The sequence below is a fragment of the Canis lupus genome, chromosome 17 (genome assembly GCF_048164855.1).
Source record: "Canis lupus baileyi chromosome 17, mCanLup2.hap1, whole genome shotgun sequence".
NCBI classification, from domain to species: Eukaryota; Metazoa; Chordata; class Mammalia; order Carnivora; family Canidae; genus Canis; species Canis lupus.
Window position 1 is genome coordinate 46,579,806 of NC_132854.1, and position 25,943 is coordinate 46,605,748.

A 25,943-nucleotide genomic window follows, 5' to 3' on the forward strand; every position below is an offset into this window, starting at 1 on the left:
AATCATTTGACTTGATTTTTGAAATGCTTAATCAGATTTGATAAACACTTGGTATCTATCAACAAAGAAGATTGTAGGAAATATTATAAAATACATCAATGGAACTCTACCTGTGTTAGCACGTACATTGCACCATTTAAATCATTTTAGGTTATAAAACACTGTTATGGTGAGAATAAAATATTTAGAAACTTTTATAAAATATTTTGAATGTAGTGGATATATTCTGACTCTTTGTAAACTCTTAATTATATAAATGACCCTTTCAACCCTACATCAAGCTCTTAGTTTTATAGACACACAAAAAAATTATCTCTAGTTCCTTGGGCTCCCAAATTTACAAGACACGTGATGAAGGGGCACATCTATTACAACTGTGCTAACTGTCAAGAACCTCTTTAGATCACTATTTTATTCTTTGGCAAAGATCAATAGAAGTCACTTATTGTGCTTTTTGCGGGTAGAAATAGGAGGGAGATCATTGATGGGCATAATTCAAAATCACATACTGTGTGGGTATTTGGGAGTCACTGGAACAATGAAAGTGGCAGCCTGTAAAAGTTATTTAGATTCATTTGAAGAGGAGAATGCCAGAATTAGCCATTCTGCAAGACTGGACTGTCTCTATAGACATTTTAATGGCTCTCTGTGATACACATAAATTTGCATAGCATTTCTAAATGTTTGAGTGATCCAAGTAACTTGTATATGAAGCATATGCTTCTATGTGTTACAGTGCCCCCTAAAATCTTAAAAAAAATGTAATGAGATTTGTTGAGTAACAATGTTTGGATGTTCCAGAAAGGCCAGGCGAGATGGAATCTTTCAAAATGCCATAAACAGTTGTAATTGAGAGATAGAATTTATTCAATGTAGGGGACATGGTCTCTGCATTCAAGATGCATATAATAATCCTTTTTAATAGCTTGCTCCAAAAGAGGTTTTACATGCTTAATAAAAGTCTGTGGTTTGTTTTTTAGGCAATGAGTTAGTTGAAATTAGTATGACACAGGAGGAGAGTACAAACACATAGTAGGCACTCAAACGCATAGGTGTGAGACATGGTAGTCATCACAAAGATTTATGTTCAATGAATAGCTACACATTTATGTGATATGCTATGATTTGGTATATAATATAATTAACTTTTATCGATACCTGCTATTTTCAGACAAAATGCTGATACTTGGCAAATATTATATCTGAAATAGGTGTTATTATTCTTATCCTACAAATAAGAAATTCTAGGATCATATTTTTCATGTTTACTAAATGTCCTCTTACAGTACCTTGTTGAATTCTGACCCATTTTCTTTTAAGATGGGTCACTTTTTTAAAGGTTCATTTGTATACACACATATATATACACAGATATATGTATATATATATATAAATCTTTAAATTGTATATATATTTATATTTTACGTGGACATGAAAGAATATTTCGTAGTTAGTGGTATGTTATCTTAATGATAATATATGCCCATAAAGACTGCTAAGGTACGTTTTAAAGCAAATTGACAGAAAGAAAAGTGTCAGATAATTTAGCTTGCTACCTATTGGAGATTACATAGCTCAAAGACACAAGAGTGGCAGGCAACTAATTAAAGTAGAAAACAGCTAATAGAAGACTTTCAGGCCCTTAATACACCAAAGAGAAGGCATGACACCATAAAATAGACAGAGCATAAACAGCTATTTGCAGTACATTTCATACAAAGTAAAAATGAAACACAAGGAGACCCATCAGGGAGCCACATTGTGGAAGAAAAGGCCGTTAGTGGAGACAGTTGAGCCCTGGAATAGAGTGCTGTGTTGCAGCGAAGCTCCATGGGAGTTCATGGAGAAACAGCGGCCCCCTGAAGACAGAAATGCAAAAACAATGGGCTGGACATTTGCTGACAACAGAAATCCCACAGATCATTGTAAGAATGGCACCGTTGAGCCAAATGAATGACTCCAGAGTCATCTATGGTCCCTTTTGCTGTGCCCTTCAAGTGGCCTTCTCTGTAATTGTTTTAATTAAACAATGAAAATTGAAAACACTGTAAAGGAATCAATGTGTCTCAATGCTTCATAGGAAAGAAGTTATGATGTGTTTTTATAATCATTCATCCTGGAATAAGAAAAAAAAAAAAAAGCTAATTGCCTCCTGCAGGTAACTACAAAACTTAGATACCTTTAAAAAATAAACCTGTGGGATACCTGGGTGGCTCGATCACTTAAGTGTCCTGATCTCTGGGTACTGGATCAAGCCCCACATTGAGCCCCAGGTTGAGCCCCACATTGAACCTTGAGCTCAATGGGGAATCTGCTTCTCCCTCTCCCTCCACCCCTTTCTCCACTCTTGCACGCACTCCCTCTCTCTCTCAAATAAATGAAATCTTAAAAAATAAATAAACCTGTGATTTCCAGCTACTAAGCAATGTATAATCACGGGCTGCTGGTAGACAACTAGTCTATTTTTCTGATTGTAATTTAACATAAAGAATGGTGATATTATGGGAGAACATGTTAGATGATCAGATAAATATTGATCTTTAGCATTCTCATCAACTGTCTACATACTCTGACAACCACTGATAGGCATCATGTTAATTTTTGTTGGTCTTTTTTAGAGAACTTAGCTTGCAGAGATTCTGGAGAGAAAAGGAAACCTCAGATGACCTTGAGACAAGGAAAGTTTTGTCCTCCCAAATATTTTCCTTACCCTTGTATTAAATTGGATTCAAAAAAATCCTTCTGCTCAAACCAAAGTCCATGGTTTTCAAAGCACTATAAATATGTTAGAAGACTAATCTCAAGATATATAGAAACACACCTGTGGTAGGGAAATAATAGTACCCAAATATATCCAAGTTCTATCCCTGCATCCTATGAATCTTACATTATACAACAAAAGAGACTTTGCTTACTTGATTAAGAATCTTGAAATAGATTGTCCTTCATTATTTTCCTCCTGGTCCCTAAATTCAATCACAGTTGTCCTCATAAGAGGAAAGCAGAAGGAGATTCTATTACAGAGACAGAAGGCAGATGTCCTCTGTGATGACCTCAGCAGAAAGATTTGAAATGCTAAACTGTGGGCTTTGACAGTGGAAGAAGGGGCCATTAAGCAAAGAACATGGCCTAAAAACTCTCCCCGCCCCCTGCCCATCCCAAAATGCTGACACCTAAGTTTTGGCCAGAAGTTTCAGACTTCGGGAACTCTAAGAGAATAAATTTATATTGTTTTAGCCACCTAATTTTTGGTGGTTTGTTTCAGCAGCCAAAAGGGAACTAATACAATGTAATATATTACTAATACAACGTAAATATATTTTTGGGCTTTTTTGAGGTACGATTGACAAAATCGGAAGTGTAAATTGTGGTGATTTGATAAACATGTACACTATGAAAGAATTTCCACCATCTAGTTAATTAACACAATCCCTAACATCACAAATTTATCCTTTTTTGGAGGGAACATTTAAGTTCTACCCTCTTAGCAAATTTCCATTATACAATACAGTGTTATTAACTATAGTCACCATGTTTTATGCTAGATCATCAGACTTTATTTATAGCTGAAAGTTTATACACTTTTACCAACACCTTCCTATTTCCTCTCCCCTCAGCCCCTGGTAACCTCTCTTCTACTCTGTTTTTGGGATTTGTTTGTTCAGATTCCATATGTAAGTGATACCATTTGGTATTTCTTGCTTTGTGTGGCTTATTGTTGACCTCAAGATCCATCCATGTCATTGCAAATGGCAAGATTTCCTTCTTTCTCATGACTGAATAATATTCCTGTGTGTGTGTGTGTGTGTGTACACATACTACATCATCCTTTTATTTTTAAAAAATATTTATTTGAGAGAGGCAGAGAGCACAAGTTGGAGGGGGGCAGAGGGATAGGGAGAGAGAATTTCAAGCCTACTGCACTCTGAGCTTGGAGCCTGAGATGTGGCTCAGTCTCACGACTTGGAGATCATGACCTGAGCTGAAACCAAGAGTCGGACACTTACCTGACAGCACCACCCAAGTGCCCTTATTTTATTTAGTTAATTTTAGTATAAAAATTTTTAATTTGAGTATAATTGATGCACATTAGTTTCAGGTATACAACATAGTGGTTCAGCTTCTCTATACATTATGCTGTGCTCACTACAAGTCCAGCTATCACCTGTCACCATCCTATATATACCACATCATCTCGATCCGTTGATTGACACTTGGTTATTTCCATATTTTGGCTACTGTGAATAATGCTGCAATGAACATGGAAGTCTGGATATCTCTTTGATATTCTGTTTAATTTCCCTTGAGAATATACTTAGAAGTGGGATTACTGGCTCATATGGTAGTTTTATTTTTAATGTTTCGAGGAACCACCATACTGTTTTCCATAGTGGCTACACCAGTTTATACTCCCATCAACAATGACCAAGGAATTACTTTCCTCCACATCTTTGCCAGCGCTTATCTCTTATCTTTTTAAATGACATTCTGACTGGTGTGAGGTGATACCATACATTGTGGTTTTTATTTACATTTTCCTGATGATTAGTGATGTTGAGTACCTTGTCATGTACATGTTCACCATTAGTATGTCTTTGGAAGTTGTATATTCAGTTTCTCTGCCAATATTGTAATCAAATCGTTTTTGTTATTGTTGTGTTTTATTTTTGCTATTGAGTTGTATGAGTTCTTTATGTATTTTGTATATTAACCCCTTAGCTGATACATGATTTGTAAATATGTTTTCTCCTTCAGTAGGCTGCCTATCATTTTGTTGATGGTTTCTTTTGCTGTGGAGAAGCTTTCATTAGAAACAGGCTCATTTGTTTTTGCTTTTGTTGCCTTTGCTTTTGGTGTCACATAAAAAAAAAGTACTGCTAAAAACAATGTCAAGAAGCTTACCTGTTGTGTTTTCTTCTAGGAGTTTTATGTTATCAGGTCTTACATTTAAGTATTTTATTGATTTTGAGCTGATTTTTCTGTATGGAGTACTTTAGGGGTCCAGTTTCATTTTTTTGCTTGTTACTGTTTAGTTTTCCCAGTATAATTTACTGAAGAGACTATCCTTTTCCCATTGTGTATCTTTTGCTCCTTTGTTATAAATTAATTGATCATTTGTGAGTTTATTTCTAGGTTCTCTGTGCCTCTGATCTATGTGTCTGTTTTTATGTCAATAAAACATTTCTAAAGATTTCTCTATCTTTGCAGTGTAGTTTGAAATAAAGAAGTGTGATGTCTTCAGGTTTGTTCTTCTTAAGATTGCTTTGGCTAAAAAAAAAAAAAAATTAAAAAAAGATTGCTTTGGCTATCTGGGACCTTTGTGGTTCCAAACAAATTATAAGATCACTCTTTTCTAGTTTTCTGAAAAATGCCATTGAAATTTTGAAAAAGGTTGCATTAAAACTATAGATGGCTTTGGATCATATCGACATTTTAATAGTATTAGTTTTCCAAACCGTGAGGACAGAATATCTTTCCATTTATTGTGCCTTTTTCAGTTTCTTTCATTAATGTCATAGTTTTCAGTATACAGATTTTTATATCCTGGTTAAATTTATTCTTAGACATTTTATTCTTTTTGATGCAGTTGCAAATGGGATTGTTTTCTTAATTTCTTTCCAATAGTTTGTTCTTACTGTACACAAATTCAACTGATAGTTGCATATTGATTTTGTATCCTGCAACTTTACTCAGTTCATTTATTTGTTCTAACAGTATGTGTGTATAATTTTTACAAGTTTCTCCAAATAATGTTTTATTATCTGTGAATAGAGATCATTTTATTTCATTCTTCTAATATTGGATACTTTTTATTTATGTCTCTTGCTCAGTTTCTCTGGCTGGAACTTCTAGTGCATCTCAAGTAGAAGTGGTAAGAGTGGTATCTTTGCCTTCTTTCCTGATCTTAAAGGAAACACTTTCAGTCTTTTACCATTTAGAATGATACTAGCTGTGGACTTTTCTTTTTTTTTTTTTTTTTAAGGTTTTATTTATTTATTCATGAGAGACAGAGAGAGAGAGAGAGAGAGAGAGAGAGAGGCAGAGACACAGGCAGAGGAAGAAGCAGGCTCCATGCAGGGAGCCCAATGTGGGACTCGATCCCGGGTCTCCAGGATCACGACCCAAGCCAAAGGCAGACACTCAACCACTGAGCCACTCAGGTGTCCCTAGCTATAGACTTTTCACAAATGTACTTTTATTATATTCTACTGCTATTTTTTAATGTTTTTATCATGAAATGGCATTGAGTTCTCAAATGCTTTTGCTGAATTAATAGAAATGATCATATGGATTTTGTCCATTTTGTTTATGTGGCATATTATATCAATTGATTTTTGTATGTTGAATGATTTTTACATTCTATGAATAAATCCCACTTGGTCATTTCATTTAATTTTTTTATGTATTGTTGAATTTGATTTGCTAGTATTTGGCTGATTATTTTTTTAAACAATATTGATCAGAGATCAGTAGGTATTTTTTTTTTTTTTGTAATGTTTTTGTCTGTCTCTAGTATCAAGGTAGTACTGGTCTCATAGGGTAAGCTTTGAAGTTTTTTCTCCTCTGATTTTTTGGAGAACATACAGAATTATTGTTAATTTTAAATGTCTAGATGTAGAATTCTCCATCAAAGCATCTCATCCTGGGCTTTACTTTTTTGGGTGGATTTTGATTATTGATTCAGTTTTCTTATTTATTGTTTTATTCAGACTTTCTATTTCTTAATGATTCAGTATTGTTAGGTTGTGTGCTTAATTTATTCACTTCTTATAGGTTATTCAACTTGTTGGTGTAAGATTATTTAGGAACAGTTATAATAATTTTTATTTCTGAAATACTATATGTGATGATCCTTCTTTTACTTTTATTTTAGTTATGAGTCTTTTGTTGTTGTTAATCTAGCTAAGATGGACAATTTGATTTTTACAGGTGAAAACAAGTTTGTTGATTTTTTTCTATTTCCCACTTTGTATATCTCTAATCTTTATTACTTCCTTCTTTCTACTAACTTTGAGTTTAATTTTTTCTTTTTTTTGTAATTTCTTGATATGTAATATCAGGTCATTGATTTATTATATATTATTTCTTTTTTAATATATTCAATTATAGCTATAACGTTCCTTCTTAGCACTGCTTTTGCTGTATCTCCTATATTTTGGTATTTTGTGTTTTATTTTCATTTGTCTCAAGGCATTTTTAAATTTCTGTGTGAATTTTTCTTACACCCAGTTTTTCTTGTGCTATTGATTTTTTTTCTTTTCATTGTGATCAGAAAAGATACTTTGATTTATTTTTTCAGAATTGGTTAAGACTTGTTTAAAGCCTAATCCTTGAGAAGCTCCATATTTACTTGAGATTTTATATTCTGCTATTGTTGAATAGCATGTGTTGTATATATTTGTTAGGACCAACTGATCTATGGTGTTTTTAAAGTTTTGTTTCCTTATTGGTCTATCGACTTGTTCTGTTGAAATAGGGGTATTATTGGCTCCTACCATTATTGTGTTGCTGCCTTTCTCCCTTCAGTTCTGTTGGAGTTTGCTTCCTATACTTTTGAGCTCTTAGGTTTGGCATATAAATATCTCTAATTGTTATATCTTCTTGGAGACTTGATCTTTTATCATTATATAATGCTATTCTTTGTCTATTGTAATATTTTTTTTTTTGTGTTAAAGTCAGTGTTGTCTGATATTAGTATAGCAACTCCTTCTCCCTTTTGGTTATCATCTGTATAGAACATCTTTTTCTACCTTTTCATTTTAGCCTGTGTGTGTCTCTAGTTCTAAAATTTGTCTCTTGTGCCAGCATTTAATTGTGTTCTGTTTGCTTTTTTTTTTATGCATTCAGTCAATCCATTTCTTTTAATTATGAAGTTTAATCCACTTACATTTTTATAAGATTTTATTTATTTATTCAAGACAGACAGAGAGAAAGAGAGGCAGAGACACAGGCAGAAGGAGAAGCAGGCTCCATGCAGGGAGCCTGATGTGGGACTCGATCCCCGGACCCTGGGATCATGCCCTGAGCCAAAGGCAGATGCTCAACCACTGAGCCACCAGGGTGTCCCTAATTCATTTACATCTAAAGTAATTACTGATAGAGGTCAACTTCTTATTGCCATTTTGTTAATTGTTCCCATACATTTGATAACATTTTTGTCCCTCCTTAACTGCTTTCCTTTGTGTTTCATTGATTTTTCTTTTTCTTTGTTTCTTTGTTTCTCTCTCTCTCTCTCTCTTTTTGTAGTGCTATTTTTATTTCCTTCTGTGTATGTTCAATAGAACATTTTCTTTGTGGTAACTATTGCAAATACATATAAATCTTAAAGTTGCAGCAATCTATTTTAAACTGATAACAGCTTAACTTCAATTACATACAAAAACTCCACTGTTTACAGTTCCACTCTCTCCCATTTAATTTTGCTGATACCACAAATAACATCTTTATATATTGTATACCTGTTCATGTAGATTTTTAGATGTTTAAAATGTCTAAAATTTAAATTCTGTGCACTGAAATTATAGTAGTACTAATTATTATATTTGTTTACGTGTTTATCTCTACTGAGGAATATTATATTTTCATATTACGTTGTGTTGCTCCCTACCATATTTTCATTTCAACTCTAAGGACTACCTTGGTATTTTTTTTGTAGAATGGGTTTAGTGGTGATGAATTCCCTTAGCTTTTGTTTACCTGGGAAAGCCTTAATTTCTCCTTCATCTTTGAAGGCTAGTTTGGCCAAATATGGTATTCTTGGTTGACAAGAAAGCCTTGTGAATCTTTTAGGATCAGATGAGAAGCCCAGCCTTCACATTTGCTCAATATGTCTAGTTCTTATTACATAAGGTAAAAAAGAGGCATTTGTGATTGGCCTTATGTGGTGATGTCATGAAGATGAAGCTGATTTCCCAGTTTCTCTGCATTCTGAACCTGGTGGGGTGCTGTCAGGCTGGAGTTGTTCAGTTAAAGCCTTCAGATTTCTGTCACTTACTTCTACTCAAGACACCCAGCAATTGGCAGAACAGGCTTCAGGTACATATTGAAATAAACCTGATGAAGTAAAATGGATAATAAATGAAACTCAGTGTTTTAATCATTTAAAAAACATTGTAACAATAAAGATAGATAACACAGCCTATATCAGTGTATAAAACAGGTACAGTGGGCTATGGGGCTCTGGTAATAATCATGTCAACATCTTGAGTCAGGCAAGACAGAAACCTGTCTCTTGGGCAGCTCCCAAACATGCCAGAACATTTGTCACTCTTTTGTTGCCATTCTGGGTGTGAGAGGTTCTTCCCAGTTGCTTTGCCCTATTCCACATAGAGAAAGGGGCCCAACAGGTCTGTCAAATGCTATGAATTTTCTTATCCTTTTGCTAGAATCCCATGCTGCTTTTACAATAGCATGGGTGCTATAGCTTCTCAGCTGGTCTCTAGAGTCCTCACAGAGATATCCTAGTCTATAGTTTTTTATAAATTTGGTGTCTTTGTTAAGGAAGGAGAACTGCTTCCCAGTATGCTATTTTGCCGACCTCACTCTCACATGTGATCACCTTTTATTATTTCTGAAATAGTGATGTCTCTTTAAATGGTGTTGTCTTTTTTTTTTTTTCATTTAAAGGTTTTATTTACACTCCATTTAGTTAACAGATACGGTAAACTTGGTTTCACGTGTAGAATTCAGCAATTCATCACTTACATGTAACGCCCAGTGCTGATCACAACAAGTGCCCTCCTCAATATCCAACACACACTCACCTCCTTATCAACCTTCAGTTCTCTATAGTTAAGAGTCTCCTGTGGTCTGCCTTCTTTTTTCCCTTCTTCCCCTCTGTTCATCTATTAGTTTCTAAAATTCCACATAGGAGTGAAATCATACAGTATCTGTCTTTCTCTGACTTTTATTGCATTTAGCATAATATACTCCAACTCCATGCATGTCATTGCAAATGGCAAGATTTCATTATTTTTGTGGCATATATATATATATATATATATATATATATATATATATACTATATATATATACCACATCTTCACCTCTTCTTTATTCATTCATCATTCAGTGGACATTTGGGCTCTTTCCATAGTTTGGCTATTGTTGATAATGCTGCTACAAATATCAGGGTGCCTGTGCTCCTTTGTATCAGTATTTTTGTATCCTTTTGGTAAAAAATGATGTCTTCTAATCTACTATTTTATTTCACTTTTGTGATATATAGAATAATTGTATGTCTTAATATAAGATTAATTTAGATTTGATAAAAGAGAAGTTACATGACTTTATTGTATATATTTATTTTTTAAAGATTTTATTTATTTATTTGAGAGAGATAAAAAGAGTGAGAGAGCAGGAGCAGAGGGTGAGGGACAAGCAGACTCCAATCTGATCATGGAGCCTGATGGGAGGCTCCATCTCTCAACACCAAGATGATGACGTGAGCCAAAATCAAGAGTCAGTTGCTTAAGTGCCTAACTAAAGGCACCCCTAAGGAAGTTACTTGACTTTAATTAAAAAACCTGAGTTCCTTTTTCTGTAAAATGGAGAAAATAAAAATAGGACTAACTTCATAAAGTTAGTGAGAATTCAGTCTGGTCATCCATGCAACAACTACTGTGAAATAGGTATTTGACAAATTTGTGTATGTTTCTCCCCCCTGTATCTCTAGTCTTCAGTAGAAAAAGCACGTAAAATTACATATGGTTTCCCTGATAATCACTTTCTTTATTAGATTATAGATACTCTGTATAACTAGAAAATATTGAGAAAATAGATTTCTGATATGCCTTCAAATAGAACTGCAGGAGTTTCCAGTTTATTTCACTGGAAATAAAGATATTTTGGCATGAACTGAAGGAATTTCCTCCACAAGAAGGTCAGAGCAGGAGAAGCCTGAGTCCTAGAAATGCTATTATTTACAGTTCTTTTCTTTATACGGATTGTTCTTCTTTCTGCATATCTTATCAGGAAGGAAGGATAGGCTCCATAATAGTTCTTGTAGACACCGTTAATAATTCTTAAAGCAACAAAGTACTATTTACACAGTGAATTTCTTTTTATGTAATGGGAATCCACTTGAATGAAAATTTAATTGAAATATTCTATTGGATAAGATATTAGATATTGAGTCTTTTTCCAAACAAAGCAATTTGATAAACAAAATCATTTAATTTTAATTGATAATGTTAGGAAAAAAAGATTAATTCCATTACTTAATTTACAAGTTAGTACAGGCTAAATGTTATCTCTATAAATAAAATCAAGGAATTATGAACAATTTTAACTTGGAATGTAAAGTAGCTCACACAGCGGTTTTGCCTAATTACAACAAAATCTGTGTGGCATATTTTATAGTATATCCTTTGAAAGGATTTTCTTTTTAACTCAATCACTTGTTATTTAGAAGTGGAAATGCTATTTATTTGAATGAGGCGGTTTCATAGCATTGTACTGATAGCGTTTTGTAGCCCTATAACCTAAATTAATATTAAAAATGTTATTTCAACTCCCAAAATGAGATTTAATATTCTTTAAATGAGAGTATCTTACAATAAAAGAATTCTAATTCAACATGACTAATTGTGCATGCACTCCTTCACACAACTATCATATAGAAAATTACTGGCAAGTGTAAGGCACCTGCCTCTGCCTCTGAAATCAACAAACAAGTGTGTTAAATCCCTTCAAACCATTACATTTAAGTGGCCTTTTCTCCACCAACAGTGTCACTTTCTTCCTTGATCTTAAGTTCAGTGTCTTGAATTAATCTTTGTCTCTCTTCTCTGTATGGTCTAATTCACCATTAAATAATTTGCCAAATTTTATTTAAAATGTCTCTAGCATTTGATCCTTATTTCTCATTCCATTTCCACTAGGTAAGCCCAGATTTATATATTGAATTACTGCAGTAGCTTCTTCATTAGTTTCCTCTCCAACCTTTCCTCTCTCATCATTTCTCTATCCAGTGACATAGTAACATTTCTAAATTACTGTTTTCATCATGCTGTTTCTCAGCTCAAAACCTTCCTATGGTTATCCTTATAGGCTAAAAGCCAAATTCCTCAGCCTGACATGAAATCGCCTCTACCAGCTGACCCTGTTTACTCATTCAACAAATATTTATTGAGAGATGACCATGTGTTTAGCATTCCCAATATCTTATGACCCCATACACCCTGAAAGATTTAACTATTTGGTTGGAGATTTGTGAAAGTATTGAAAATAAGTTAAATAGTAGGTCCAGATAGTAATTTAAGAGTTACTATAAGACAGTGTATGTGAGTGTGTATGTACATTTATATACTATATATAAACATATTTTACAAATACTACATATTGAATGGCAGTAATAACATGTTTTTATACTATTGCAGTTATTACAGTTTATAATGCATATATAAGTATGCATTTCTTTTAATCCATCTGAACAATAACTAGAAATAGGGAGAAACTGGTGTTGAGAAGGAGCTTTGTGCATAATAAATAATATATTTTTGCTCTATAATCTAGAGAGATAGAGCTGAATCTAAATATATCAGATTTATGAGTCATTATTTTGTCTGTTAAGGCAAATGTTATGAAATTATTATGATCCACTGTGACAACTATAAATTTTTACTGTATGGATTCAAATATCCAGCATACTCTGCTAGGTGCTGTGATAGATGCAATCTTATGAGTTCCTACATTTCCTTTTTTTGGTCACATTGGAAATCTCTAAGTCTATTATCATCCCATCCCCCTTGCAGGTAGGAAGTCATGTGGTTGGGCCACGTGACTGAGTTCTGTCCAAGGTATGAGACCAGCCCTTTTTCAGTCTGTCCTTCTTACTTGCCATTATTCTCAAGACTTCTCGTCACTTGTGGTGTCTTGGAAGCCCCCATTTTTAATGACTTAAGTACCAATGTGGAGGAGGATTGCCTGATTTGATGCAGACTTTGCATGTGTAAGAAATCAACTGTATTTAATTAATTACTCATTTTTTTAAGGATTTTTTTTGTTAATGCAGCATCCTAATGCAGGCATACTTTGTATTGTATGCAAATTATAACACTACCTGAAACATTGTCACTTTTAAAATTCTCAATAAAATGTTGGAAAACAAGCAAGAATTGCATTAAAATATGGATTGCCTTGTATCTATTTTAACTACACACACACACATCTATTTGTGTATGTATATAGTTACATGTATCTACATATATGTAGATATGCAGGCACTTTGGCAGAAGCAATCTTGCGAGTTTCCACATTTACTCTTTCTGGTCACAATGGAGATTTCTAATCTATATCATCCTATCAGCTGAAAACTTCCTATATAGTTATCCTTATATGCATGTATGCATATATGCATATGTGCAAATATGCATACATGTAGATATATGCAAATCCACACACATACATAAAAAAGAATCATATACAAACTTCAAAGTCATTATTTTTAGTAAATGTACCAAATTCATGACATGTCATGTACTTTATGTATGTTAACTCTTCATCCTTACAACAACCTTAAGAGGTATGTACTAATTTAGACCAATTTTAAGATGAGAAAATAAGCAAAGATGAGAAAATAAGCTTGATTATGATTAGTGTTTCAAAAACACATTACTCAGGACACACCGTGTAACTAAGATGACTGAGTTGTGAATGAAGGAACTGATTATAAATGATCTTCCTGGGACATTCTTCCCATGCCTAGCTGCTCTTGCTCATCCTTCATATCTCAGATTTCCCTGGCCACTATGATGGCTACTGCTTTGATCATCATCATCACCACTCATCTGACTTTCTCATTATTTATTTCAAGGCAATCTGTTTATTTCTTTATTACTTTTCTCTTCTTACTAAGATCTAAAATTTATAAGAGGAGGAATAGATGGATGAGTGAACAAATTAGTGCTATATTTTGCATGGAGTTATTAGGTTGATTTAATCTTTAGTCTTTATAGCCCTGTGAATAGGAAGGAACTGGAGCACATTCTTGACACACATGGAAGATTCCTCTTTGCCTATACCAAGCTAACTCTAGAGGTTACACAAAATTTAATCACATAAAAAATTAAAGTTAGTAGATACTTTTGGAGCCCTGAGGGTAAAAGGTAACATAGACCACTTTGTGAAGGTATAATTATTGTCCTTCCTTATTTTACTGATGAGGAAATGGAGGCTCAGAGAGTTTCAGTGACTTGTGTAAGATCCCATAGCTGATTGTGGATTTTTGAAATTTTTTTGAAATTAGTCTTTTTCCTAGTTTAGCACTCCCACATTATACTTACCACAAAATGAATTCTCTATTAATGATAGTGGTTAAGAATGCTTCATGAAGATGATGGAGTCTATGAACTGGCTTTTAAAAAGTTATACAACTTCTCTTCCTCATTGACTCTTCTGTTTTCCCTAAAAGTTTCCTCAAGATTATTATCTTGGGACTCCTCTTCTTTATATTTTGTATATTCTCACAAATTCACATTCTTCTGGTGTTAACTCTATCGTAACTTTTAGATGTGTCCCTTCTTTTAAATTTTACTAGAATGCCCCAAAGTAGACCTTCATGGCCTCTCACTGCTAGTCCATGTATTACCAAATGACCCTTTGTCCTGTTCTAGTCAATACTAAAAATTCAGGCCAATATAAAGTTTCTAAAATTACAAGGTTTCTAAAGTTCTAAAATTATAATTACAATTATTCATTCAAAATCCTCAGGTCTCCCAAATCAACTGGAAAACCTCACAATTCTTACTAATTCTGGTTCTTTGGCCTAATTTCTGTCCACCTTTTCTCCCATGGCCTCTGTACACACACAGTTTCTTTTTTAATTTTTATTTATTTATTCATGAGAGACACACAGAGAGAGAGACAGAGACACAGGCAGAGGAAAAACCAGGCTCCCAGCATGGGAGACTCAATCCCGGGACTCCAGGGTCAGGCCCTGGGTTAAAGGCGATGCTAAACTGCTGAGCCACGTAGGCTGCCCACACACAATTCTTTCTTACCACACTGGGCCATTCACTGAGCCCTCCCTTTGCCATTTTGAATAATAACATTGCAGAAAGCTGCCTGAACCATCTTACTTCTTTGTATTAGAGTCTTCTTTATTAAACTCAACTCTGAAACCACTTCCTAGATTCCTTCTTTACTGTCCTGCCCTTTCCCCACACCACACTACAAACCATCTCTTTTCAGTGCCCTCCTTTGGAAATTTACATAGTCTATATTGTTATTTTTGCATTTTACATTGCATTCCAGTTATAGGTGCATTGGTCTCTTTTCCTTTACTAAGGGCTAAGTTTTTAGATTTACTATTGTATCCCCCAGAGTACCTAGTAAATGCCTATTTTTGAGCAATTAAGAAGTAACTAAAGGAACTTGTATTTCATGTTTTAGATTAAGCAGAGATTTTATGTGCTTTCGTAAAGTATAGAAGATATAAAAGAATAAAAATTGGCTTGGGATGAAATATATAAATATATATATATATATATATATATATATATATATATATATATATATATTTTGAATGGAGAATATCCAGAAGTTCATATGTATCTCACGTTTTAAATGTGATCAAGAGGAATACAAAAGAGAGAATAATCAATTATATTCTTGAGTGACCCCCAAATACACATTAGTATTTACTAAAACCAAATCCTATCTTTAAAGTAATTCTTAGAGAAATGGCAGGACACATTTTTTTCTAATAAAAGACTTGCTATTATTAGGCTATTATAAAATTTTATAATATGCCAATTGTAATATTATTTGCATAGCATAATTTTAAGGTTAGTGTTGTCCTTATAAGTGAATAAGTTGGATCTTATAAAATGAGTTACTTGATACCTAACTTATAAAAGGGTTCATAATTAATTTAAATAACTTAAACTTTTAAATGTCTATTTAATTTTAAAATACTTTAGTCTTGAATGCACTCTCTTAGATTCATAGGAATTAACTCTAAATTGATAATCTTCAACTCTGTATACCAGTCCAAATTTAGTACATTTATAACAATCCAAAGGATTAAATATATACACAGATATTCTCTAAAGAATGAATGTCCTTGCATGTGATAAAACAATCCATAAAATATAGAGTAAAAATATATTGCTGGTAGATGTTCTTGAATCATATGCTGAAATAACTTGACAATGTACATGAAAACAGCACTGCTATTAAGCAACATTTCATGGAATCAGAGACTTTCAGGAACTCCTTAAAAATATATATATTAGAAGACATCTATCACAGTGCATTTGATACTTCGATTTCTGCTACAACTTGTTCATATTCCCAACTATGTGCTTTGTTGTTTTTCCTTATTCTCTGAATATAGAGAAATGTAAATGTGCTCAACCTCTCCATAATTGTCCTGTTCATTTAGATTTCTGGCCTTCTTGTGGAGAGTTGACATTTTGGTGCCTGTGTTGACTAGAGCTCACACAGATTACAAATGTAAATGAGAACATCTCATGACCAGACTCAACACAGATTGCCTGTTTCATTCTTCAAATGGAAAAGCAATTAGCCATTCAAAATGATATTTCTGGTAGTGTCAATACAATCAATGAAAGTGCAACAATTTTAAACACCATTGGCTAGCAAGTTTTTTATGTTTTCTAAGGTTAAATATAGCTGCATAATACTGTAAGCTTACTTTTAATGCCTAATAAAATTTAATCTTTGAGTCAATCTTTCAGAAGGTATCATATAGGATAAAGCACATATTTTTAGTAAGATAATAAAATGTAAATATTCCAGATAGACTTTTTTTTTTTTTTGAGGGTGAGAGAGTAGAGGCAGCTATAGTTTCTTTAATTCTATCTGTTCTTTGGCAAATAAACAAAACCTAAATGTATACAGATATCTCTCTTTGCTGAGCAATTTCATTGCAGCCTATAATTGCACCACTATTTGTGATAAATTCTGATTTACAGCTTAATTGGCCAGAAGTGAATATAGCCGTAAGGTCATTGCAATAAAGATAGCAGGAACTTTAGGGAGGTACATAAGTTAACCAAAAGATTATCTGGTGCAGCTAGTGGAGAAGATCTGTTTAAAATATTAGAATACTACACGAGGTCATATTGTGCAGTGCTGACGCCATACATATAACACAAAAGGTCAATTTGAAGTGTTCACAGAGGTTGCACAGTAAAATATTTTATATTTAACAACAAGAGTGTGATGTTTTTTCCTACAAGGGAAACCAATAATTGCATGATGTCAAAAGGGATTAAAAATGGACCAATTAAAGCTTCCAAGAAAGTTAAGCCTTAAAAGAAATGTAGCAGAAAATTGAAGAGAATAGAAACAAGGATTTTAGCCACCTAGTATTAAATAGATTTGGGAGAGCTTGTTATTTCTCTATAAGACATAAGGGAAAGCTCAGAATGTTGGGAGTGATTCTGAGTATGATAGAGGAAGCAATGATAAAGATATACGTGGAGAAGTTTGAAGCATACTATATTCTAAAGTACAGTGAAATATGTGAAAGACACCTTTGCTTTTACATGAAAACAGGAAGAGGAAGAACTTATTGATCAATGAAAAATTGATTTTTAACTAATGTCCAAGTCATGAGGATTTGAGGCATGACTCATAGAGAAAGTATCATGTGAAATTGCATCAGACTAAGAGTAGAATGAGCCTCGTCTCCAGAGACATGAATAAAGTGAGAGAATGTAAGTATTTTCAACTGCCTACAATTTAAGAAATATCCAGAAAGCTAACAAAACCTCTACTATTAATAGCATTGCCTGTCACCAGGGACTCTAGCATATTTGCCTTATAAAAAGGGGCTTTAAAACATCTTTAATAGAATCTAAAACTGATTATTGTTACTATATTTAATGTGCATTATCTACTAATAATATAGTCTCCATGTAATGAAGCACAGGCTCAGAGATAGCCTTTTTTTATTTTTAAAGATTTTATTTATTTATTCATGAGAGATACAGAGAGAGAGGCAGAGACACAGGCAGAGGGATAAGCAGGCCCCATGCAGGGAGACTAATGTGGGACTCAATCTCGGGATTCCAGGATCACTCCCCGGGCTGAAGGCAGGTGCCAAACCACTGAGCTACCCAGGGATCCTCACAGAGATATCCTCTATCCATTGGTTTCACATCTTTGGATTTTCATCATACTTATACAAAAAGGAAGGAAATGCCCTGAAGGGAGGAAAAAAAAAACAAATAGACAGTGAACAAAGGCTAAAATTCCACTTAAATGTTGTTGCTCTTATTGATGAGTATTGACAAATAGACACAGGAAACCTGGCTAGAAACTCCAGAAAATAAAGCATTCACTCCATGGACATTAATAGATTCTCGAAAGTATATGATATAAGAGAGGAAAAGAGCACTATTTCCATACAAACCATCTGGAAAGTGGATTTTTGGATACTTTTATGACTTGAATTTGCTTGCTTCAAGTATAGACTTTGTTCTCTCTTGAGATAACCTATAATCACAAAGATTCCAATGAATCTACAATATTGGGACTTTATAAGGGATTATTCTTAGATTTGTGTTTCTCTCTTCTGGGGCTCTTTTTCACTATGAGCACTAGCTGTTAGAGGCCAAGAAATCCTATTATAAGTAAATCTATAGGCAGGCAAAGGCCTGTTGAGGAAAAATACATACAAGAAATATGGACAGCCAAGTGTATTTACCTCTGCTCAGGCATCACTGGAACCAGGAGCCTCAACACCAGTAGTATTTTTCCAGGCCACCTAGGAAGACTCCATAGTTCCCCGTTATTGACTAATACCTGCCTTTTAAGAATAATACAACTTATAAAGAAAATTTTAAAAAGAAAAGTAAATTTAAAACATAAAAAGTGAAAAGAGGGAGAATTACAGATAGGTCTAATAAGAAATCTTGAAGAAATAAAGTGATGGCAGTGGGAAAATAATATATTTGATCATGGTTAAGTGGTCAAATAAAAGATTGGGAGAATAAGGCAGATAAAGCAGGACAGATGAACACCTGAGGCAACAAACCTATTTATCTTAGGCCTGTGTAATTTTTGTGGTGCTAGACTGACTCATGAGAAGTGGCATGAGTGGTGATAAAGGCATAGATAGTTGCAAACTGTATCATGTTTTCATGACACCCATATGGATTTCCATACCATTTTCACTTCTCAAAAATTGAATGGAAGTTCATATAGTGAGAAAAATCCTAATTATATGAATTTAAATGAGGGTTCTAAAATGCACCAGCTGTGTGACATTGATGTAGGCACTTAATCTCTTTGAGTCTTATTTCCTCCCCTGTAATACAGAGTTCATTATCTGTGAAGTTTTATTATTTCAAGGTTTCTTCTCATTCTGAATTTTTGTGGTTCCAAACATCTTCTCCTATCATTTAGTATTTTACAATTGAGCACATCCACCATCATCCTCTATATCATCTGAGCTATCCTTTCCCAAGAGGCTTGCCGTGAAGGTGGCAACGGGAGTGCTAGCACAGATGAAAAGTAGATGTTTATCTCCTGAGTTTCTTCACCTGTGTATCTGAGCCCAGTACTTGGGTCTAATGAGTGCTCACCTTTCTTCCTGTGGGAATTTACTCACAGAGAAGTACGATTTATTTGTCAAGCATTTATTACATGTCTGTTATTTAATGGTTGAATCAAAGACAGATCATCCCATAGATGCCCTAGATTTCAACCAATCCTTTCATGATGGAATGATAGATACTATAATGAAAACTATGAAAGCACAAATGAAAGACATCTGACAAGCCTATATATATATGTTGAGTGAGTTGAAGCCAACCAGGTAAGGACATAGGGAAAGGATATTCTATAAATAGGAAACTGCATGGTTTTCAGCAGTTAATTCAGATTTATGTTTTAGATTAATTGCCAAGGTAATATGGAAAAAAAAAAAAAAGAAGGGATAATGCTGGAAAAAAGAGACCAGGTAAGGGTTGTTTTGCAAATTACAGTGACTATATGTAAAATGGCTGAAACATAGTAGGGATTTGACACATCATCAGTCTTCAAACTGGGAAGTTAAGGACTCTATCTCATTTACCATCCTGTATCTGAAATGTAGCACAGAACCCGGCACACAGAAGTCACTGACAAAATGGCCATTAAATATGTAATATCTGCAATACAGTATCACGAAAATATCAAGGTTTCATTATTTCCTGACCTGATTCATATTATTCTAAGGTGATGAAATAAGGAGAGGGGCATAAGATGTGAAGGGGAGGTTGATATTTTAGATAGGGGACTAGAGGGGGCTCACTGAGAAGGTGGTATTTGAAGGAAATGAAAGATGCAGCCATGCAGATGTGGCAGGTGGAGTACAGGAGAGCATTCCAGGTAGAAGGAACAGCAAGTGCAAAGGTCCTGGGAGAAAACATGTCAAGTCATGGTAAGAAAGGCAAATTGATAATATCTCCAGATCCCAGTCTACGAGCATGTGACACAGGACATAGGGATTTGAGGGAAGTAGTGCTATTAGGAAAGGGCTACATTTCAGGGATGGTAAGAAGGTGGAGGGAATTTTCATAGATGTGATAAGGATAGAGATGATTCTGTTGACTTTAAGTTGCAAAGAGCACAGGGAAATGTTTTCAGGAAATGAGGCATTGACAAGGTAAGGGGCAGCACAAGTACTGTAGAGCCCTGTTAAGATTAGATACAAAATGATTGGGGATGACTTGAAAATTCTAGAGAATGGTGACCTTCCTTAACTGGGGCCTGAGCTATGAAGGACTCACCCCTCACTGTCATATTCATGTGTAATGGACCTCGCAGATAGTTGAGGAAGGGAAGAGAAGATGAAGACTACTCCTGCATTTTAGTCAGTATCTTTAGCGCTCCCAGTGACATTATGGAGTTCACATTTTTCACAATACAAGTGAAAAAAAAAAAACAGAAAAGAAAAGAAAAAAGGAATGTATACAGTAGGCACCAAATCAAACATGGGTAAGGGTCTGGCCACTATTGCCCTCATCGGTGGGAGCCAGAGCTAATAGCATTTTATGACTGGGGAGTTCATATTCAGAGAAAGTTTAGTACAAGCCAATCATGCTTTGTTAAGGTTCTCAAAAGACAACTGAGCTTACAAAATCAAACATGTTGCATGTTTTCAAAGTAATTTCTATTGGGAACCTAGATCAGTCTCAGTTAAGTATTTTTAATGAGCTATAAGCAGATTACTGTTATCATTTAACGTTGTGATAAATTATTGAGAAATGTGTTTTAAATACCTATAGAAAATTATTTTAAGACAGATTGAAAATAAGTTTTTGGAATAAAGTGTGTTTTCATTTCTTAAATAAATCTTAGAGTTTTGTTTTGGGACTTGAACATTATCCAGTATGAGTTAGGTTTTAGATATCTTATTGGAAAGCTTAGAGTTGTAAAATTATAAAGTTTCTATCCTAGAGAATCCTCATGCTATAAAGCGCAAAGATGCTCATTTTTTTTTGTAGGTTCACAGTCCTTTATCTGAAATACTCTATGTAGTTTGCTAAGAGTGTACCACAGGAAACCCAAGAAAATTCTCTTTCATTTTGAATGAGAATGCTTAGGACCAAATTCATTATAGCTTTAGATACTATTTACCAAGAGGTTATAAAAATACAAACATGCTGTAGGTGATTGTATCAGCTTAAGTATGAGGTGTTCCCTAAACCTGACATTTTGTGATTCTGTGAAATATTAACCAATATATGTATATCTTTGTTCACACACAACCAAATATTAATTATTTTTTGATTCTCTGCCAATTTAAATTAAGTTTTTAAGCTTTTTTTTTCTAAAAATGATTGGGTTTAAAGTCATGATTCATTTCATAACTAATAGGGATTACCTAGCCCAATTAGAAAAAAAAATAATGGAAATCTGTTGAGGAAATCAGGATAGGAATTGACCAATACATGGAACTTAATTTTATACATACATGAAGGCTTATTGCAAACATTGGCAAGCTTACTAAAATGACAGAGCTAAAATAACAAGCTCATAGATGAGTCTCAATACAAATGCAAACTATCAGTGAAATATGCTGGGTAAGTCACTACTGAGGGACAACTTTAAAAGAGATGACATATAATAGCAGTTATCACTAAGAAGGAACATTCTGGAGAGTCAGGCAGATTTTGTGCTAGGAATGGTAATATAATTAGATAAAAAAAACATGATAGCAGTTCTATATGTGCACTCTGACATCACTGTTGAGATTGTTGTTAAGAAAAATAAAGTTCAAGTGAATGTTAGTGCATGGAATGACAGAAGAATAGAAATAATAACATTGCACCATTCTTAAATATTTTAATGTGAATAAAACATTTACCAGAGTGTGTAAATTCTTTGGGATTAAGGATTCTCTGGCTTAAAATGTATACGAATACTTTTCTATGCATATGCATAGAAATTGCCAATAGCCATCCAGTAAAACTGTTCTCCAGTGTAAACTGAAGTATTTATGTTCAGAGCTGGCTAGAGGCATACACACCAATATGTTAAAGAAAATCATGACCATTGAAACTGTTCCTAGCTTGAGGCTGTTTTTGGATATTTTCTGCAAGTCAGATTAGGAAAGGTGATATGACTATTTTTAGGCTAGAAGTGTCAATAAGGTCATTTTAAAGACATTAGTCTAAGTTCCTATAATGTATTCATAAATTCACAATGTGGTTCTTCATATACATATTCATATACTTTACTTTCTTATTTGTGTGTCTGTGTGTGACCCTCAAAAGATTCCTCAGGTCTACTTTGGTTCACAATCTTAGCCAAGTAGATGACCTTTATACCTTAGTTGCAAAGTGACTTTCCTCAAAATTAGAAGTTTCTATACTTTCACTGAAGGAGTTTAAAAAACAGCTACATTTTCTGTTGTATCTATATAGCATGTTTAAGAAAACATACCAGGGCAGATTTGGGATTAGAGGCCATGTACGTTATGGAACCTAAGAGATCAGTGACCGTGGAACAGAGTGAACCAGTAGAAAGTCAGAAATCAAGGAAGTAAACTGGAGAGAGATTTTGCCAGTAGCTTTGGAGGGTGGGGTTGACAGGGACATGTTGGTCAAAGGGCATAAATTTTCATATATAAGATGAGTAAGTTCTGAGGATCTAGTTATATATATATATATATATATATAATATGACTATAATTAATGGTACTGTATTGCATGTTTGAAATTATTTTTTTAAAGATTTTATTTATTTATTCATGAGACACACACAGAGAGAGAGAGAGAGAGAGAGGCACAGACACAGGCAGAGGGAGAAGCAGGCTCCATGCAGGGAGCCCAACATGGGACTCGATCCCGGGTCTCTAGGATCACACTCCGGGCCAAAAGCAGGCACTAAACTGCTGAACCACTCAGGCTGCCCTGTATATTTGGAATTTTCTGAGAAAGTAGATACTAAGCCTTCTCACCAAAACAAACAAAAAATAACTATGTGAGGTGATGGATATGTTAATTAATTTTTGATAATCATTTCACAATGTATGCACATATCAAATCATCATGATATATGCTTTAAATACATACAAGTTTATTTGTCAATTATACCTCAAAAAATCAAGAAAGAAAATTGGAAAGAGACTTTGACATCAGAAATGTAGATTTTCATAGATTTTGTCAGTGTTGCTTCTAGCTTTATGAAAACGTGACTCCATTGATATTTACAGCCATGTTATATATGAGCAACTATGGTCCTTAAATGCTTTGTAGTTTTCCACAAGCAGTGAAGGCCATAGTAAACAAGGCACTGGGAAATTTGCTATGATTTGGTTTGTATTTTTATTGTACCTTTATTTTAATTAGTTAAATCCATTTTTCAGTTGATACAGTTAATGGGAATAATTATCTTGATAATTAGTATAAGCTATTCACTTTCAGGATTAGATATCTTTAAAAATCATAATAAATAAATAAAGGAATAACTCTGGGCAGCCAAGGCCCATTTAGTAAATTACATTTTATAACATGCTAAATGATTTTATAGTGGACTAAAATAGTCTAATGTAAAGAAAAAAAGTTACCTTTCTTAATTCCCCTTTGACCACATCCTCGCCAACACCCGTTGTTTTTTGTGCTGTTGATCTTAGCCATTCTGACAGGTGTGAGGTGATATCCCATTATAGTTTTGATTTGCATTTCCCTGATGATAAGTGATGTTGAACATATTTCTGCTGGCCATCTGTATTCTTTAGAAAATGTCTGTTCATGTCTTCTGTCTATTTTTAATTGGATTATTCATTTTTTGAGGTAGTGTATATATTTTTCATATATTTTGGATACAAACCCTTTATCAGATATGTCATTTGCAAATATCTTCTCCCATTCTGTAAGTTGCGTTTCAGTTTTGTTGTTTCCTTAACTGTCCAGAAACTTTTTATTTTGATGTACTCCCAATATTTTTTTTTTCTTTTGTTTCCCTTGCTTCAGAAGACATATCTAGAAAGAAGTTGCTATGGCTAATGTCATACAGGTTACTGTCAGTGTTTTCTTCTAGGATTTTTATGGTTTCAGATCTCACATTTAGGTCTTTAATCCATTTTTTTTTTGTTTTTTGTTTGTTTTTAATCCATTTTGAATTTATTTTTGGTCTGTGTAAGAAATTGGTAAGAAAGTTATATGTTGCTGTCCAGTTTTCCAACCACCATTTGTTGAAGAGACTGTCTTTTTTCCATTGGATATTCTTTTTTGCTTTGTAGAACATTAGACTGTATAGTTGTGGGTTCATTTCCGGGTTTTTAAAATATGTTCTATTGATCCATGTGTCTATTTCGCGTTAGTATCATACTGTTTTGATTATTACAGTTTTGTCATATAACTTGAAGTGTGGAATTATGATGCCTCCAGCTTTGCTTTTCTTTCTTCAAGATTGCTTTTGCTATCTGGAGTATTTGTGGTTCCATACATATTTTAGGATTGTTTGTTCTAGCTCTGTGAAAAATCCTGTTGGTATATTAATAGGGGGATTACGTGTAGATTGCTTTGGGTAGTACAGACACTGTAACAGTATTTGTTCTTCTAATCCATGAATATGGAATGACTTTCCATATCTTTGTATCATCTTTAATTTCATTCATTAGTGTTTTATAGTTATCAGAATACAGGTCTTTCACCTCTTTGGTTAGGTTTATTTTTAGATATCTTACTGCTTTTGATACAATAGTGATGGGATTGATTCCTTAATTTCTCTTTCTGCTGCTTCATTATTGGTGTATAGAAATGCAACCAATTTCTATACATTGACTTTGTATCCTGTTATTTAACTGACTCATATATCAACCCGAAGGTGGAGTCCTTTGGGTTTTCTTATATATAGCATCATGTCATCTGCAAATAGTGAAAGTTTTACTTCTTCCTTGGCAATTTGGCTGCCTTTTATTTCTTTCCATTTTCTGATTGCTGAGGCTAGGACTTCCAGTACTATTAAATACCAGTGGACAACAATGTCTTGTTCCTGACTGTAGAGGAAAAGCTCTCAGTTTTTTCCCCATTGAATATGAAGTCCTCTGTGAGTTTTTCATTTATGACCATTATTTTGTTGAAGTATGTTCCCTCTAAACTTTTACTTTGTTGAGATTTTTATCATTATTAGATGTTATAGTTTGTCAGATGCTTTTTCTTCATCTATTGAAATGATCATATGCTTCGTATCCCTTCTTTTAATGTGATGCTTCATGCCGATTGACTTGCTAGTATCGAACCACCCTTACAATTTAGTAATAAATCCCATTTGACCGTGATGAACAAATTTTTTAATGTATTGTTAGATTCTGTTTGCTAGTATTTTATTGAGAATGTTTGCATTTGTGTTCACCAGGGAATTGGCCTATAGTTCTCTTTTTAAGTGGTGTCTTTATCTGGTTTTGGTATCATGATGATACTGGCCTCATGGAATGAATTCATGGAATGAATTTGCAAGTTTCCCTTCCTTTCTGT

General features: G+C 33.9%; 1 long non-coding RNA gene across 1 annotated transcript in view; it reads left to right on the forward strand.

The window, feature by feature from the left end:
• The window catches only part of LOC140608414 (uncharacterized), a 147,139-nt gene that overhangs the window by 11,440 nt on the left and 109,756 nt on the right, over positions 1 to 25,943 (forward strand). The window lies entirely within an intron of this gene.